The sequence below is a fragment of the Rhamphochromis sp. 'chilingali' genome, assembly GCF_963969265.1.
Source record: "Rhamphochromis sp. 'chilingali' genome assembly, chromosome: 19".
Lineage (NCBI taxonomy): Eukaryota > Metazoa > Chordata > Actinopteri > Cichliformes > Cichlidae > Rhamphochromis > Rhamphochromis sp. 'chilingali'.
Genome location: NC_137946.1, coordinates 25,085,283 through 25,099,530, shown reverse-complemented (window position 1 = coordinate 25,099,530; position 14,248 = coordinate 25,085,283). Strand labels below are relative to the sequence as shown.

General features: G+C 39.2%; 1 protein-coding gene across 6 annotated transcripts in view; it reads right to left on the bottom strand.

The window, feature by feature from the left end:
• The window catches only part of LOC308386691 (uncharacterized protein), a 77,247-nt gene that overhangs the window by 43,183 nt on the left and 19,816 nt on the right, over positions 1-14,248 (bottom strand). The window contains exon 1 of one of the 6 annotated variants that reach the window (XR_013969843.1): positions 527-566. The exons of 4 other annotated variants lie outside the window; for them this stretch is intronic. The gene's annotated coding sequence lies outside the window, so the exon portion shown is untranslated. Of the gene's footprint in view, positions 1-526; positions 567-14,248 lie in introns of those variants that run through there. One more of the 6 variants, XM_080866406.1, reaches the window with a different exon arrangement.

Genomic DNA, 14,248 nt, shown 5'->3' with positions numbered 1-14,248 from the left:
TATATAATCTCAGGCACTTCTAAGGGTGGGCCGTATTTACTATACTGCAATAATACCCTATCATCAATTCTCTTTGTACTGGCGGATTGTGGCGGCTCACAGGATTACAGCAGGTAGTCTGAGTGAGGCACATTTACAGGTGTAAGCTCAGACTTTTGTCTGCACTTTGTCTGTGAAACCTGTGTGAAGACTACTAAGACAGTGAAGCACTGTGTTCTCTGCTGCTGCCTTAAGCACACAGCCAGGACCTCAAGCTGAACAGTGCAGAATCCAAAATGACCGGTTATCTCCCCAGAGGGGGTTAGAAGGATTGCGCAGGTATACAGATGTAAACTCTCTCTTCCGCATATTCTGTCACTGTCCTGTAGCAAATTGGCTGCACAGTTTTGTGATACAAATTCAAAGATGCAGTATCTCCAGGCCCGGGAGCAAATCTCAACACATGGCCTCGTCAACAGAGATCGAAACTCAAGCAGCGGAGAGACAGGATTACATCTGCGCTGCACCATATCCAGTCAATCCCTACCTTAACCTGCACATCCTGTCCTCTTCTGCGTCTGCTTCCACCTCACTTACATGTGCTGACCGGGGTGGCTCCTAACAGACTAAATGAGGGCCACTTAGGTGTCGGCATTAGGCTTAGATATCAGAGTGACACACTGAGGACTTACAGTAAGTCCACAGTAAGTCCTTACTCTCTCAGTGTCTCTTCCTCGCTCTGTCTTTCCAGCTCTTTCTTTTCTGTTTCATGACTTTTCCAGTCACGCTTACCATCTTTGTCTTTTTCTTTCTTGGCATTTTTCATGCATTCGTCTACGATTTTAGTTTTTATTGTTCTCTGTTTTCCATCTCTCCAATCACGGCTTATCAAAGGCTCACATGGGGTTTGTGTGCAATGACTTCAGTTGCCATGTTTGAATAGTTCAGGTGGGACTTCACCTTAACATGCTGTCAAAACAACAGTATCACTGTCACACCTGAATCCCCCTGGATTTTTACCACAATCATTCAGTCACAACACTCCAAAATTTGTTAATAAATAGGGAAGCAAAGAAAGTTTGTCTCGTAGAATGTCTGCATATGGACAAAACCCCCACAAACGATAAACATGAAAATAAAAATACACACAATAAAACTTTTCATTTTCATGCACTCTTTATGCAGAATGGCACTACTTTTTGGTAACTCTTAGTTCTCAACAGTAGAATTAATCTCTACAGTTCAATGTTCTTCATCATGAAGGAGAATGCACAACGGAAAAAACATTTTGTTTGTCTGCTTTCAGATTATTTCGTCACTTCGGCTGAAGAGTATTCTTCATAATTTCTGTTTTTATTAGAGAAGCTATGCAGTGCAGGGTTACAAGTTGTCGGAAAATGTTGACATTTCTCTTTAATCACATGCAATTTTCTCTTAGGAAAAGAAAAGCAACCTAAGGAGGATCAAGTCCCACACTCATGGTTTTCAACAGCTTGCGCAGAATATCTAAAAGAAAACAAGGACTCGCTGAGAAAGGCAAAGCTAGTGATACAGATATATAATCAGTTTTAATTATATGTATGGTGGGGAATACCTGGCTTCTGGCCCTCCTGAAAGCCGTAAACTGCCACTGCGGTCACGTTTTTTGACAGAGGTAATCACGTGGGCCGTAAAATCTCTTTCGCTTTTTTTGTTTGTTTCTTTTATAGCTGTGAAAAAAGCAAATGATTTGTTCTTCACACGGTTCAGTGCTGAGGTCGCTTAAGACGGTTGATGATTAAGATATCCCCCTTTGTTATATATTGATTACAAACCCAAATCTGTCACACACTACATGATGGCTCATTAGGTTAAAACACATACAGGAAATAAAGGTCTTTTCTTTTCTACTTTTGATTGTTTACACCAAATGGTTCAACAAAAATCCTGCCAAGTGTGTACAAATAGATATTAATGTTACAACCATGCCCATGCACAAAGGGCAGAAAGATTTCACACGCACACTTCCACAATTAACTCTTTTTTTGTATGATGCAAATAAACAGCTTTCTTGTATATATTAATGATCTATCTGGTTCCACTCTGGCCTCTGCTCCTTTCAGGTTTTACTTAAAACACCACTAAACATCTAGTTTAGGGTATGGCTTATGGAAATGGGTGTTGAAACAACATGTGAAGTTGCCAAGTGGTTCCAAAGCGCAGGAGGACTGCTCGACTTTGACACAAAGTTTGAAAAGTAAACCATAAGTCCAGCAAACAGACACCATCCTTTAAATAAGATAGAACGGTCCCTGTTAATGGCTCTGATGGCAAAAAAAGTACTTTAGGTGCTCCATTACAAAGTTTTGCTTTAAATATGTGTTAAACCGTAAGCTTATACTGATGTGAATGGAGCTGCTTGATGTGAAAGAGACAAGTCTCATCTCTTTAAGGTGCAGTCACAAAGATTTGCAATTCCATCCATGCAAAGTGAACAGCCATACCCAATTTAAATTTGGCTGACCTCTCCTTCAAGCTTGTGCATCTCTGGCTGCTGTTTTTAAGGTTTCTCTCTGACAGTGCGCTCTGCATCTATAGTGCATCGGACATCACATTTGCACTGAGAACAAACAGTGACTTCTGATTCAAACTGGCCTGTTGAAAATCATCACTGCTTATAAGAGTGTATATATGTAACCAAACAGCAGCCTTTAGTGGGCATGTCAAGGTGATGCATTGTATCAGGAACTAAATCAAAAGGAGGCAAAGTTATTCCCACTGAAAACGATACGTACAGATGAACAGAATCAACTATTTGAGATGCAAAGTAGGCATTTTGTTTGTTTTTAAGGGCTCTCTTTGGTTTTCTTTTTACTTTCTTTTTCACTGGTTTGCACATTGATTCAGGATTAGACTGCCAGACTTCAGGCAGGCCAGGCATAGCACTAGCCTCACCTAACAAAAGCAATTTACTGCGATAGACCGTTTGGGTCAAGTATCCTGTGTGTTCCCCTTCAATTGTTTTAATCAGGCCAAGGTAGCAGGAGAAAAAGGGCTCGGAGGCACCTAAAGGCACCTTTCCACTTGGCCATTATCCTCTAGTGGGTGAATCGTGGATGTGGCTGTTAAGAGAAACCGATATGACAGCCCATCTGTTAGACAAGTCAATTAAAAAAGATAGGAACTTTTTTAAGGGTGAAAAATGCATATAGACATATATGTTTTCTGGAAATTAAAGGACAAGTTTGACACCAGACAGGTGGGAGCGAATGCCAAGAGGAGAAAAACACTTGTTAAATGGAGACTTTGACATTTGTTATAAGAGTTGTTAAAGCTCTCTGGAGCAGACAAATGATCACACTGCAGAGTGAAAACTTTTTACAGTTGCCCTTTGGCTCCTTTAAAGTCCCATTACAAGTTGCTTTTCTATTTAAAGCATTTTCCAGCAAAGTGGTAGATTTACCAATACTGCCAATTTATAAGTTATTATAACTTATACAAAAATAATGCAGCTATTCTTCAGTGACATTTATAGTGAAAGTTTAGTATTCGCCTGCTTGATGCAAGGATTTAAACACACTTGCAAACTGAGTTTTAAACAATTCATATATAGATATGTGTGTGTGTGTGTGTGTGTGTGTGTGTGTGTGTGTGTGTGTGTGTGTGTGTGTGTGTGTGTGTGTGTGTGTGTGAATAAAATATTTACAAGCCAAAGAATTTAACAGATTGCAGAGAAAAAAAACAGAACTACTATCTGAATTGTTCTTGTTGTCAAGTTTGATCCTGACTTGCATGTAGTGCTGAAAAATCCTGCCAAGTGTGTACAAATAGATATTAATGTTACAACCATGCCCATGCACAAAGGGCAGAAAGATTTCACACGCACACTTCCACAATTAACTCTTTTTTTGTATGATGCAAATAAACAGCTTTCTTGTATATATTAATGATCTATCTGGTTCCACTCTGGCCTCTGCTCCTTTCAGGTTTTACTTAAAACACCACTAAACATCTAGTTTAGGGTATGGCTTATGGAAATGGGTGTTGAAACAACATGTGAAGTTGCCAAGTGGTTCCAAAGCGCAGGAGGACTGCTCGACTTTGACACAAAGTTTGAAAAGTAAACCATAAGTCCAGCAAACAGACACCATCCTTTAAATAAGATAGAACGGTCCCTGTTAATGGCTCTGATGGCAAAAAAAGTACTTTAGGTGCTCCATTACAAAGTTTTGCTTTAAATATGTGTTAAACCGTAAGCTTATACTGATGTGAATGGAGCTGCTTGATGTGAAAGAGACAAGTCTCATCTCTTTAAGGTGCAGTCACAAAGATTTGCAATTCCATCCATGCAAAGTGAACAGCCATACCCAATTTAAATTTGGCTGACCTCTCCTTCAAGCTTGTGCATCTCTGGCTGCTGTTTTTAAGGTTTCTCTCTGACAGTGCGCTCTGCATCTATAGTGCATCGGACATCACATTTGCACTGAGAACAAACAGTGACTTCTGATTCAAACTGGCCTGTTGAAAATCATCACTGCTTATAAGAGTGTATATATGTAACCAAACAGCAGCCTTTAGTGGGCATGTCAAGGTGATGCATTGTATCAGGAACTAAATCAAAAGGAGGCAAAGTTATTCCCACTGAAAACGATACGTACAGATGAACAGAATCAACTATTTGAGATGCAAAGTAGGCATTTTGTTTGTTTTTAAGGGCTCTCTTTGGTTTTCTTTTTACTTTCTTTTTCACTGGTTTGCACATTGATTCAGGATTAGACTGCCAGACTTCTACTGCAATCCATTTGGGGAAAGATTTTCTACAGAAAAAAAACTTTCCTGCCATTGTACAACTATACACAAGACACTGAAGAAGCACGAGTATTTTTGGCCACACTAACACAAACTTGGCCAATCACCAGTTCTCCTCACACAAATGGCAACCTGTGACATCTTACCCCACACAAGTCAAGTTGTAGGGCTGCAGCATGATTCATCATTCATTACAGACATGCAGTTACAAGACATCAGTTACACAAAGCAATCTAGAAATAGCAGTCAAGCTTAGATTTGGGAAGCACAGCCAAACAAAATGATCTGGAAAGACACACCAGTGAGTTCTCCCACCTTACAAACACACTACAAACCAAAGGTCTCTAGGACAGGGGTGTGCAAAAGCCTGCTTAGACCTCATACATCTATGACCCCGTACCTCTATGCATGTATGCTGAGCCATTTTACAACCATAATCTAACATCTTCAGCACAAACTGAACATATTATTCATTATATAGGAGGTGCCGAATGTGTGAAAACTGAATGTGATACAGATGCGGCTTTTCAAAAGACTTAGCGTGCACGAACACCATTTGCCTTCAGGGTCTTTTTGTTGTTGTTTTTTCTGCTGCTACAGCCTGTAACAGTGACTATTAAGGACTCAACAGCTATTTATACCACTCACAGAGTCTTCTGAGGAAATGATTATCATTGATGACACATTTGCTAAAATATATCCTCAGAATCGCTAATATTGTATCATTGTTGTGACACAATACTAGCGTTTGAAATGTATCCACTTTCATGTAAAATGACCTGCAAGCATAACAGGAAGTTTTGGCCCAGATATCTGCTGACTTCATCAGAAACTCTGAAATATTGCCCATGGTTCCCACAGTCATCAGGTCATTGCTGATGAGTTACTATGTTGGAATCACACTGAACAAGGTTTGTTTACTTCAGGGAAAAATAAAGTAACAGCATTTAAAAATGTAGGAAACACTATGTATGACTTATAGGTGAGAAGCTGCCGCTTTTTTGTTTTCCTATACGCCAGCCTCACACAAAGACAACAACAGATCATTGTGAAAAGGAAAGAAAACTGAATATTAGTAGTCTGATGTGCATTCATTCATAACTCTGAATTTAACTGTACAAGTTCATTTCTTTTATCTTATCGTGCCCCACATGTACATAGCTATTAGGCTCTACAGTTATGCAAAGTGTGTTGTGCTATATACTCTGGAAATTGGTACAAGCAAATGCTTTGCATTCACTCACTGTAACAAAACATATGCACCACCAGGCCAACGGTCTCTATCATCTGCCTGCTGAATCTGAATAAAAATACACCTTCAATCTATAAGAACAAGAGCAAAAGGGGGGGTGAAATGTAAGCTTGTCTCTCCTTGATCTCCTTGCCAATTTATTCCACCTGTCTGTCAGCACTGCCATCCACCTGAAACATGAAGACAATGATGAAGCTGTCTCTCATTTGGCAGCTGTGGCTTCTTGTCAGGAGCCAACCAGTTCCTTTGCATGCAATGCAGATGCCCCAGCCTACCTTGAAGCAGGCCACTTTTCATTTTAAGCAGGTAGAGCTGGTTGGAGACAATCAGAAGAGGTGTAAATTTAGTTGTAGCGCTAGGAAAGGGCGGGGAGTGCATGAATTAATCAGACAGTGTTTCTGAATAGCCTTGACATCTGCATACAGAAAAGCAATCAGACCAGCACCGAGCAGAGAAAAGACTGCTACATGCTAGAGATCTTTAAGAAAATGCCCTGAAACCACTGGAAGTTCCAAAGGTCAGGCACGCCTCCTGAGACAAAACAAAAAACTGCATCACGGTGACGCATCCTGTGTGCTTAAAAACAGTATTTGAAAAGTTGACAAAAGGGCAGCAACTCATAACATCAAATGCTGAAACCGCCCAAAGAAAGAAAAAGTGCACACCTACTGTAGAAATGTCCTTAAACACAATTACCACATCCGTATGTGCTTCACTCAATTAGACCACAACTCTAACAAACAGGATATTTTCTCAGTTGACATCTTCCAGCAGAAAGGTGTAACCTTTTGTTAACCTTTATGTAATCCCGCTTGAATATTTATTCACTTAAGCACACAGCTTTCACTTAAGTCTTTTGTCTTCTATTGTTCTGTGCTGATATTTTATCAATTGTCTATTTCACATCAATAAACCCACAACTGTGTGCTGCTGTCTGCTGACCAGCCGGGCAGTCAAGCTCCATTCAAAAGTACTTTACACACAGAAGTAAGAACTGTACACTTATAATATTCCTGCTATGATTCTCGAAGTTGATACAGGAATTCACGTCTCAGCTAAAACAATTCAAGTGTCCAGCTAAGTATTCTCATAGATTTGATAATGTACAATTTGCTGTCTGACAACTAATGCTTGCTTTATGGTACTGTGGTTGTGCATGTTTGTGTAGGTATTTGCCTATACAAACCCGTTCGTGGAGGCAAAGAGTGGTTTTCAACTTATGCAAACATGCCCCCGTGCAGTCCTCCAAAAACCCAATAGTTAGCAGCTCACCTACATGTCAACCAGTCAAATAGCTGACTGGTTGACAAGTGGGCAGAACAGGGAAAGGAGCAACTGAGTTCAGTAGGAACAGAAGAAGCATGAAAAAATTCTTTCTTTGTTTTTAACACTCGTTTCATTTCAGCTGTTTGCATATTATAACGTCATTGTAACATACATTAACGTTATAACGTCGCTCTTCCCCGTAACCAACTGTCGGACCAGCAACAGCACAAGCAAGAGCAGCCCACAGAGCTGTTGTACCACATGCCATGGTGCCAGTGCACTGCAAAAAGAGAGAAACATGTTCAACCCATCGGGTGGTGGTAAGGTGGGCAGGAGTTTTTGTGGGACTTTTGTGGGAATGATCTCACATTTTGAGATTGTCCTACATTATGATTGGCTCTTGTTTTCCAGGTAGGAGGAAATCAGATCTGGTCATGATGTGTTTTGGTCAAGACCAACCAAAAAGAAATTACATAGATCCAGGACACCATGAAAAGGCTCAGTTACCTTGGTGTCCCCTCAGTGTGCTGTAGGCAGTAGTTAGGGGACAACTACTATGTCAAAGCCTCACATCGAGGTCTGGGTGGCTCTGAGTCTGCCGAGCAGCAGTAGTATATGGATGAATGGACAGATAGCTTTTAAAAGCTTTTAAAAGAACAAACACTTTTCTAAAGTCTGGCTATAATCCAGCAGTTGTGAAGAAAGCAAAAATAATGTTGTTGTTCAAAGGCACAAGGCAGGCATTTTAGCAGAATTTGCTGAACATCAGCAATAACAAAGCACATGAAACTGTTTCTATTTAGGGGAAAGTTGGTGGCTTTCTTCCTGAAGCTTTCTTTTTTTCTTTTTTTTCCTAATTTGTATGGAGATAATATGACACACATGTGAGCCTCACACAAAGATATTCTTTGCCCACATTTTGCTTTTTGGGATACGGTTCCCCTACGAGATGGCATTGATGGATGGAATCTCAGCAACTAAAGACAATGAGGAAGCTGCTGTTTGACATTCTTGGGGAGACATCTTCATCAACTAAATTGTATGAGGGAAGCAGACACTAGAAATGATAACTGGATGAAAGACTCTCCGGCGTGTAGCTCACAGAATCTTGAAACAAACTTACAGATGTGCACACAATTTAGAGCAAATATTTCCTAACGCACATATGCGTGCACATACACACCAAAGCACTTAGACGCATAAATCTTGTGTACAGACTCTAATCTTCTTGACTGAAGGGGGAAGTCTCTATAAGAACATGCTGACGGCCTGTCAAAGGTGTCCACTTGTTCTTCAGTTCATAACAGAACCAGCCTTAAGATCTTGAGAACAAAGACTCGTGGGAAATGACCTATTATAGGACACAATTTAGTGTAAATTAATCCAATACAAATTTTCCAACAACAGCCCGCATAATCAGGTGTTTAAACATCAGTAAACCCTTTGTATTTATCAAACAGTACACGGGAAACACAGGAAAAAGAAGTAGATACTTCTTATTTCTTTTACCCATGCTATGTTCAGAAGGATGGCAATGCTGGTCTGCTGAAATATCTCAGCAGCCACTGCATGGACAAGAAAGTCATTTTCACTCATTAAATCCAGACACTATCAGGAGGATCAGTTTTGGACAGCAACCTTAAATCAGTTCTTAACTTTGGTTGGTTTAGGCAAGCAGCAGGTGGTTGAGGAGGCAGGAAACATGACTCTCACGGCCACTCTCTGAAATCACCAGATAGTAACCTGTGCCAATCTTGCAAGGGCAAAGTCACATTACATTACAAAGACTTTGTACTAAAGAGCTGGCAGATTAAAGACTGTGTAATGTCAAATCCAACTAAATCATATATTTTCATTGTCACATACAGGTCTGCTGGATGATCTATGAAAATCAGTCCATGCCAGCAAGTAAAAAGATCACTCCAGGCTGTTTGAGATGCTTAAAATACTCAGCTTTTAATAATTCTTCATAAACATTTATCAAAAACAATGAATTTTGTACACTTGGACAACACATGTGCTTAGGTATAAAGATCAAAAGCAAACAAGAAAGTAAAACTTTATTTATACAGCACGACGTTACAGGTGGAAGCACAATGTGCGGCACAATGAATAAGTTACCACAAATACTGCAGCCACAAAACTATACAGATACAGTAAAAGTAAAACAATAAACAGGGGTTAACAAAAGAAATTGTATAATAAACAAGCATAATGAACAGCTTAACTTGCAAACCACAAGATAATATTTACAATAACTCTGAAAGACTCCTAAGATCCTAAAGAAAGGATATGTCCATATGATATACTGATAGCTCTGACTTTGAGTCCAACATCAAAGGCCAGGTTTAATAATGCTCATGTAATTGCATTCAAACCGGTCAATGTACACGTGTAAAAATCAGGTATCCAAATAGTTTTGGCCACAATGTGTAGATAGCTCCACAAAGGAGACGGAAATAAGAAAAAAATGATTTATTAATAAAAGTGTAGAGATGATGAGAGGGATCTGGCGATCAGGGGAACATTCCAGTCTGAACCAAGATGATGAAGAGCCAGAGAGAGAAAAGAGACAACAGATGTGAAGAGGAGTAGCAACAAGCAACAAGGGAAATAGGAGGGATAGAGAGGAAAATCAGAGCAAACTGTAAAAAAAAAAAAAAAGTATCACAGTGACAGAAAAGGAAGAAGAACTAGCAGGAAAGAATAGTAACAAAAAGGTAAATGAAAGAGTTAAAGGGCTGCGAAGAGAGAGGTGGGTGAGAAAATTGCAAAGGGATTAGAGAAGGAAATACGAAGACGGCAAGAAAGTTGCTGAACTAAAAGACTGAGAGAAAAAGAAAGATCACGAGGGAGGCAGACGTGACACAAAATAAGACTGACACAGACGAGGGAGGGAGAGATAAGGGAAGAGAGAGGAGGTGGAGAAAATAAAAAGAGGAGAAAACAGCTTTCCTAAGCCAGCCAGGAGGAGAGTGCCAGCTGTGTTTATCTGACCTTTGACCTGAAGGCCACTCCAATCTCTACAAGACCTCAGTCTGACTAGCAGGAGTACACAGACACACTCTCATGTATCTCACAGCAGCACGGCTGCAAACAATGGATTACTGGAGCACTACTTTACCTGATTAAAACAGAGCAAAGGTTAGATCCACTGACTGAGCATGAAATGTCGTTCATGAAAAACACACCTGCAGGAAAACTACATTTTGCCTTCACAGCAGCACTAGACCATCCGGTGTATTTACATCTCTCAGATTGGACTAATTTTAAAGATATAATGCTATTATCCCAAATACATACAAACAATAAACAGTTATATTAAAGAATTATATTTATATTTTATATTTAGTTTGTTTGTTTGTTTGCTTGTTTTAATCAATTTTAAATCATGCTTTTTATTTGTTTTTGTTTCTAATGTCTCTGTAAAGCACTTTGAACCACCTTGTTGTTGAATTGTGCTATACAAATAAACTTGCCTTGCCTTGCCTTATATTATGTTTTAATAGGTTAGATCATAGGAAAGCCTGAGAAACTCTGACGTTTAATCAAACACTGCTTCCTTCACCTACATATAAAGAATCAGTGGCATCCTGATAATTCCAGACTTAAACAGGCTTATTTTTCAGACATGACAAAACTTCCTCACAGACATAAGAGATGTTGCACAAAAGTTTCTTTCAACCTGAGTAGTATCAATCAGACTGAGTAAACTGACTTATACATGAAAATAGCTTGAGTATGAAAGAGCTGAATTGTTTTAATTATACCAAAATATTGAATTTAAATGATGTTGTAATAAATAAGATTCTTTAAGCAGTGTCTAAATAAGTGTGAAGTGGACAAAAACTGAAGGAGGGTACTTTTTGTTTTTTGCTTTTTGTGCCAGAAGACAAGAGCTGCTCCCTAATCCTGCAGCCCTGGCCTCTGGCAATAAGTTTCTCTCACACACAGACACACACCTACACACAATGCATAGCCCAGATCAAAGCTCAAAAGCCTCCCCAGACCCCCTCCAAACTCCAAATTTGTCTCTGGGTTTCCACATCGTGCCTCTCTTTGTTGCTCTTCACAATTAATTTGTGTTTATCCCGTTTCTTGCGTATGAACCTCATCCATCCCCAAATGTCTAATGTGTTGTCTCACCATGTTCCCTCTCTTTCAGATCCACATCTTTCTCTGTCCCTGTGAAATATGTGCAGCTGGATTTAGCTTCTTCCTCCTCAGCACTCAACTCAGCAACCCAGGAGAGAGAAAGAGAAGCAGCTGGTTTGACAAAACAGGAGGAAAGGATAGATGGATGGAGAGGGGGAAGGGGTAGAATAGAGGGCTATGGATGTAGATAGGAAGAGAGATATAGGGAGTGGGAGATAGAGATATATGGCAGAGCGTGACTAAGGAAGAGTGGGAGAAGGATGAAAGCAATGACTACAGAAGGGAAGGGGAGCGATGTGAAGGTAAATTTGTTCCCAGTATCTTAAGCATTATGTCCATGTTGTACCAATATGATATTTTTGTCCCAAGCTGCTCTACTGGATTGAAATCTGAGGCTTGTGGAAGCCATTTGAGTAACTCATGACAGAAAATGTTAAAGAAATGCTCAGTTTAAGATCTATTATTGATATCGATTTCAATTTCAATTCAATTCAATTCAATTTTATTCATATAGCGCCAAATCACAACAACAGTCGCCTCAAGGCGCTTTATATTGTAAGGTAGACCCTACAATAATATATTCGGAGAAAAAAACAACAACAATCATATAACCCCCTGTGACCAATCACTTTGGCAACAGTGGGAAGGAAAAACTCCCTTTTAACAGGAAGAAGAACCAGCAGAACCAGGCTCAAGGAGTTGACCTGATTCAAACCACTGCAGCACAGTACCTGTAATACCTACTGCGTGCTCTAATTGCGCTAATAGGATATTATGGTTGACAACATCGAACGCTGCACTGAGGTCTAGCAGGACAAGCACAGAGATGAGTCCACTGTCAGAGGCCATAAGAAGATCATTTGTAACCTTCACTAAAGCTGTTTCTGTGCTGTGATGAGCTCTGAAACCTGACTGAAACTCTTCAAATAAACCATTCCTCTGCAGATGATCTGTTAGCTGTTTGACAACTACTCTTTCAAGGATGTTTGATATGAAAGGAAGGTTGGAGATTGGCCTATAATTAGCTAAGACTGCTGGGTCTAGAGATGCTTTTTGAGTAAAGGTTTAAATACAGCCAGCTTGAAGGCCTGTGGTACATAGCCGATTATTAGAGATAAGCTGATCATATTCAAGATTGAAGCATTAATTAGTGTTAGAACTTCTTTGAGCAGTTTTGTAGGAATGGGGTCTAAAAGACACGTTGATGGTGTGGAGGAAGTAATTATTGAAGTTAACTCAGAAAGATCAATTGGAGAAAAAGACTACATAAATATAAATGGTACTAAGAGTAGCTGTAGATAATATTACATCTGTGAGATGATTATGGGTATTTTTTTTTCTCTTATGGTTAAAATTTATTTGTGAAGAAGTTCATGAAGTATTACTGGTTAACGTTAAAGGGATGGTTGGCTCAACAGTGCTCTGACTTTTTGTCAGCCTGGCTACAGTGCTGAAGAGAAACCTGGGGTTGTTCTTATTTTCTTCAATCAGTGATGAATAGTAAGATGGCTTTGCGGAGGGCTTTCTTATAAAGCATCACACTATTTCTCCAGGCAAAATGATGATCTTCTAAATTTGTGACACACCATTTCCTCTCCAGCTTACGAGTTATCTGCTTTAGGCTACGTGTTTGAGAATTATACCACGGAGTCAGGTACTTCTGATTAGAGACCTTAGTTTTCACAGGAGCAACAGTATCCAGAGTCGTACGTAGTGAGGAGGTGAAATTATTAACAAGAGAATCAACCTCTGTTGGAGTAGCGTTCAGGTAGCTGCTCTGTGTTGATACAAGGCATCTAAGATGACAATAGTGGGTGGATTATATTCTTAAACTTCGTTACAGCACTTTCAGAAAGACATCTACTGTGATTAAGTCTACTCTCCACCGCTGTGTAATCAATTATTGTAAATGTAAGTGTTATCAGGAAATGATCAGACAGGAGAGGGTTTTCAGGAAACACTGCCAAATGTTCAGTTTCTATTCCATATGTTAAAACAAGATCTAGAGTGTGATTAAAGTGGTGGGTGGGTTCTTTTACATTTTGAGAGAAGCCAATTGAGTCTAATAACAGATTAAACGCTGTGTTGACACTGTCATTTTTAGCATCTTTAGCATTTTGAGATTGAGATCGATTTATTATCTTTATTCAGTTGACTTGCATTCAATGATGAAAAATAAAGTAAATAACACACCAAAAGGGTGTAGGGCGAAGCTACAGCTTATATAACACCGAGCCCAATACAACAATCATCACGTAACGTTAAAGAAATTAAATGAACTATATCTTTAAATCTGGATATAGATACCCCAGTAACCCCAGTAACAGAATGACACTTCTAATTGATGCCAACCTTGGGGTATTCAAAAATACAATTTCCTATTGATTTGCTTTCATTATGATTTTGAACAGCTTGTTGATATTAAGTGGTAACTGTCTATTATATGCTTTGTACATAATTTGAATTATGATCTACAAAATCTTTGAGTTTCAGTATATTTAACTGAATAAATAATGGATTTGTTGACTCTTGATAGGGTTTTTTGTTATCATTCTTATGGATTTTTGGCAAAACTTGATGTTTGTCTTGTGTTTCCACACACCTCAGTAAGTCCACAGTAAACAGTAAGTCATATATGGAACAATACGTGAAGTAATTTTTGACATAAGAATTTTCACTTTGTACAGTACTGGAATAGATTTAGGCATTTTAGCTTTGGCATAACTTATATGCAATTTCTGTTAGATTTGTTATCAACACTAACTCCCACAAATTCAGGTTAAAGAACTTTCGGCTTTGTTCATTTTC